We start from the raw sequence: 5,749 nt of genomic DNA, 5'->3' as shown, positions 1-5,749 counted from the left end.
GATAAACCCTTTAAATAATGCTTGTGTTCTCATATACATTTCCTTTACTAAGGGCTGAATGATTATATTATATATTCAAGTTATGATTTGAAATCCAGGAGCTACAATACTAATTGCACATACTTTAATTAACAGTATTTTATGTAGGAGTTGCAAACTTGCCAAGTGTCACGGTAATAATAAAGCACTTCATTAATGAATAACTAATTGTACATTAAAAATAATAATTAATGCATTTCTTTACAAACTAATTTATTAATGTATAATGCCCAAAGTGTCATAGAAAAAGTTAATAATATTTTTAGATTAATACATTTATCTGTAAACACTTTTAATCGTACATTTAGTTAATTGTTCAACTAATGAAACCCTCAAGCGCTATTTCCGTGTCACGTGATCTTTTTTTCTTTCATACGTCTGACGCGGCAGATGAAAGGGGAAAAAAAGCCGACAAAGAAGGAGCTTCTGTGTTTGACACTCGCACCGCACTTGCCAGGAGTCGTCGCTGCGGAGTTAACCATATTTTACCGAAAGGTAAGAAGCGATATAATAAAATTAATTGGCGTAAATGACGATATGTCAAGCTTTGGACTGTTAATAGCCTGACAATGTTGAGTTCTTTAGATTTAGCGAACGCTTGCTATCAAAACTAGAATGTAACGTTAGGTGCTAACGTTCCTGTCATGGCATTTAATTTTGGCTAGTTCGTTATTTCAATTTTAAATTTGCTCGAACGTTAGTGACGTCAGGGTTCGAACGTTAACTCCTGATAGTTCAATTTCTAATAGTGTCTAATGCTAATAGTATCACAACTGGCTTCTGTGTTTGGCACTCGCACCGCACTTGCCAGGAGTTGTCGCTGCGGAGTTAACCCATATTTTACCGAAAGGTAAGACGCGATGTCATAAAATTAATTGGCGTAAATGATGATATGTCAAGCTTTGGACTGTTAATTAGCCTGACAATGTTGAGTTCTTTAGATTTAGCGAATGCTTGCTATCAAAACTAGAATGTAACGTTAGGTGCTAACGTTCCTGTCATGGCATTTAATTTTGGCTAGTTCGTTATTTCAATTTTAAATTTGCTCGAACGTTAGTGACGTCAGGGTTCGGACGTTAACTTCTGATAGTTCAATTTCTAATAGTGTCTAATGCTAATAGTATCACAACTGGCTTCTGTGTTTGGCACTCGCACCGCACTTGCCAGGAGTTGTCGCTGCGGAGTTAACCCATATTTTACCGAAAGGTAAGAAGCGATGTCATAAAATTAATTGGCGTAAATGACGATATGTCAAGCTTTGGACTGTTAATTAGCCTGACAATGTTGAGTTCTTTAGATTTAGCGAATGCTTGCTATCAAAACTAGAATGTAACGTTAGGTGCTAACGTTCCTGTCAAGGCATTTAATTTTAGTTAGTTCGTTATTTCAATTTTAAATTTGCTCGAACGTTAGTGACGTCAGGGTTCAGGGCTCCTGATAGTTCAATTTCTTTATGCTAATAAAATATTATTAGCAATGCTAATAGTGTCACAACGACGACATAATTAAACAGTTTTCTTTTGGGTTTGTGTTGGAAAAAGGACACTGACACTAATTCATGAGACAGTGGTGGAGACATTTAACTGTAACGGGCTTGTGTCAAGACGTAGACACCGTAGCCTGATGTTTAGCAGCGTAGCGTAGCGATAATATTGTCTTACAGTGGGACCAAAGACGTTTGCATAACTTCCCCTTGAAATAATAAGACCGCTGTTAAAATGTTTCACACATGCTCTCTTTAAAAATGCCCAGATACCCACTGTTCTTTGCTTTGTTTTCACAGTTTATCTTAAATCATTTCTGTAAATAATGTTTCTTTTTCCATTTTTCAATCCACTGCGCAAAGGCAGAAAATTGAGGGAAAAAAGAGCCCAAACTTTTAATATTCACAATGATTTAACTGACAAAAATGAACATTTTACAAGGTGATTTCAGTTACCCACCTTTCTATTATTGATATAAATGGAAAATCAAATTGATGAGCTTCACATGGACCTAATTTGTCATCTATACATACATATATATATATTTGAAAACATGCAGTAGGTTTTTAATGGCTGTCAAGAACTGAAAGGTCACAGAAGAAACAATGGATAAACATTTTGGGAAAATGAAAGAAAACCACTGAAATGACAGCACCTGCCTTTTTATCTGAAGGATGTGAATTTAAAGTCTCAGTTCTGATTAAACTGGGAGTTTATTGGTTTTTTTATGTCTGCTGTCAAGTCAAGACTACTGTGATTTGTTGAGTTTCATTCCAAAATACTTTAATATACAGGATATATGTTAAAAGTAATAAAAATTAATCTAAAGGTCAACATGAAGGTCTAAATGTCTCAAAAATAGTCTCAGTATTTAAATTTCTGATGGTTCTGTCAGCAGTAATCTGATAATTAGTGGTTAAAGCTTCAGTTGTGCTGATGCTGACAAACTGTCACTGTGTTTTTATTTTGAAGAGATGGTTTAACAGTTGAATTGTTTTGGGAAGAAACTCCTCTGTATCAGTTGTTCCTAAATTGAATGTAAGACTTCAACCTTTAAAATGTGAAATATCTTAGCAAATGATAAATAGGCAATACCTAAATCAGACAGAAAGATTGACAATCTTAATGATTATATGCTACTAAAAGGCAAGCGACAGTGGTAATTGATGAATCGTGAAGTGCCAGTGTGAAGAGGGTTCCTGCTGAAAATGAAAAGAGAACAAAAGATTGTTTGATGTTTGGACATTAGCAATAAACTCTGAGAAATCCAGTTCGGATTATCACGTCGAAGCACTGTAAATTTCCATTGTGTTCCTCCTTTGAGACGCTCTCGCTGGTCAATGTACAGAAGTGTCAGTTTTTTAAAAATCGCACCTATAATTAAATGTTACTGCTGCTTATTATGATACTAACAAACGCGCCTAATAACTCCAGTATATGGTACTGTATCTCAGCAGAAAGGTTTAGGTACAGTTACCATAATGGAAAACACACCTGTTGCCATGAACACTGAAATTATTAAATCCTCTGGCAGGTTGAGCTTCCCTGGTGCTAAACTCTGCCCATCTGGCGCACGAGGCAAGTCCAAACAAATGCTCCAGAGGAGATTTAAGACTAGTTTGACTTTGTGGGAAAGCACTAGTTTGTTTTCTTGCCAAGAGTTGGATAAGATTTTATTTTTTATAATATAATTAATATTTTAATGTCTTTATGCAGTATATGAAGCTACAGACAGTTAGCTGAGGGACTGTACCTGAACCTCCCTTTGTTTTTTTTTTTAACAAAGCCCAGGAGTGGAATTAACTTTACCTTACAAATTGTGCATTGTGTTTAGCCAGCATTTAATAGAAGATAAGTTAATTATGTACAATATATTTAACTTTATTGCAGTTCTGTTATAGAATAAGCCTGGTATTTTTGGGTGTAAATGATTAATAGGGACAGAAATATTGGGAATCAGTGCAGTATCAGTACCAGACTCCATTGACAAAAACAGGAATTTTACAAAGCAGAACACAGGAGCTGCTGGAATACCACTGCCTCCATCTGTTAGTGTGTTATGTTAACTGCTAGTCTGGTTTGTTCGGTCTTCACTGCACCCCACAGTAGAAATCATCTGACACATAGCCTCAAGTTTTTGCACAAACTAAACAAACAAGGCTGTTTCTAGTCTTTGCCCTCTAGCTCAGTCTTCTCTTCTAATTCTTGGCAAGAAAGCGAATCAACAAACTCCCAAAAATGTCATGATGTGTCTTTAATGGGACACGAGAGCCCAGAGAGTGAAGGATGCTGTTAGTGAATATTTCCAGGCCTTACTTTATCTCTTCAAACACATTACTTGGACTGTTAAATGTACTGTACCAGTGCCCGTTGTCGTTCTTCTCAGTTGTGAGAAGTTGGCAATTTGATAGAACTTGTTCACTCTGGACTGAATGTTTCCTCCAAAGCCGATGAAGTCCTCCGCAGCATGTCGTCCAGTATCAGTGATCCAGTGTTAGCCTGCTGCAGTTTAGGCGACTGAAATTAATTTCCCTTTACTTTTTTTGTACAGTGTGACTTAAAACTACAGCTTCTAAAATCTGTCTGCATGCGTACTCCACAGGAAGCGTAGGATATTTCTGCCTGTGTTGCCGTCAAATGTAGTTAGTTTGACAAAAGCAGTCGAGCAAAAACTCCAAATTTAAGAGAAATGTACTTTTGATTTCCTGAATGTGTGCCTTTGGGTAAAGATTCCTGGCAATATACCTGGTTGTCCTGTACAATACTAACCTGTACTAACACTACAACACACTGCTTCTTAAAGTGGACGTAATGTGAGAACAAAGCGTTTTAATGAAGAGATGCAGTGCTGTAAATAAGCTTCAAGCCAGAGGTGAAATGGCAATATTTTCCATTGAGACCACTCACAATGCATGGCTCGCTTTTTTTTAGGTTATTAGTTTTATTTCATGCTTCACAATATTTATATTATGTTTTATTTTCCTGTGTATGACTGTATATATTTACATGTTTGGTTCTCTTTCACCTGTGATAGACTTTGCAGAACTTGAAATAAACTATCAGACTTCTATCTTCTTTTGTCATTTCTTTATCTTGTTTTACTAATGTTTTTGTACTGTACTTTTTAAGGTACAACCTTTATTTAGTTAAGGCTTAAAGTGCAGGATTTTTGCTTGAGTATTTTACTTAAGTAAAAGGTGAGAATACATCCTCCACTGCTGTATGTTCTACATGTGGAGCTTCCTGCGTAGTTGTGCCTGGAAAACTACAATTGTGAACTGCATTGCACTTGCATGAAAAATACACTGTGTTTGAAGGTAATTTGAGAATTAAATTTTTTCCAGGTCTTTCCCACTCAGATGCTTTGCCTGCTTTTAAAGTGTGCTGATATGAAGGTTTTTAGGACTTTTAATATTGTTTTGTGTGAAATAGTTTGACCGACAGTTGCTGTCACCATCAGAAACTAAAATCCAAAATCCACCACCAGATGGCGGCCTAAACACACGATTAACCAGGCTGCCACTGTGCATCCTTATTAATGGTGGTTGAATTATTTTATTGATCACTTATCTTTAAATATGTCAGTTTGAGGTTATGTGTTTATCACAGGTTCATTCTTTGGTTAATGTGATGAATTCTGACATTTCTGTCTCATGAGTTGTCTGGTTGTTGTGTATCTGCTGCTCAGGGACGCTACAGTAGAACTGTGTTGCTCCTGTGGAGATCAAACCTGTGACTTGTCTCTGTTACAGGCCTGTACTACCAGTACTCCTGGATTCCTTTTTGTGAGTTTCGTCCCATAAACCATGAGTGAGTCAGATCCACAGACGGCGGCAGGCAGGCAGGGACAGCTCAGCTCAGGTCAGGGTTTCAGACTCAGGATGTCGACTCAGAACAGCTGCTACCAGGTACAGATGATCAGTAACAGTCCACTGTGACACCACTTTACCTTTGTTTTCCTATTTCATGCTTTTAACTCTGTTAATTCATCAGCAAAAACACATTTTTATAACAAGGTGGCTTTTTTGGTCAATAATACAAATGGGGAATTTAAATACTGGAAATATTTACCTTTGATTCTGTATGAAAAGATCTCTGTAAATTAAATTATTATATTTTAGAAACACAAAGCAACGTCACTGCTTACAGCTGTGAGACACTTTGTTTTGTTTCAAAGATTATTTAAATTGAATATTTATTAGGAACAGAAGAGACAAACATTTTAG

This window comes from Lates calcarifer, linkage group LG7_2 (genome assembly GCF_001640805.2).
Source record: "Lates calcarifer isolate ASB-BC8 linkage group LG7_2, TLL_Latcal_v3, whole genome shotgun sequence".
NCBI classification, from domain to species: domain Eukaryota; kingdom Metazoa; phylum Chordata; class Actinopteri; family Centropomidae; genus Lates; species Lates calcarifer.
This window is presented reverse-complemented; position numbering follows the sequence as displayed.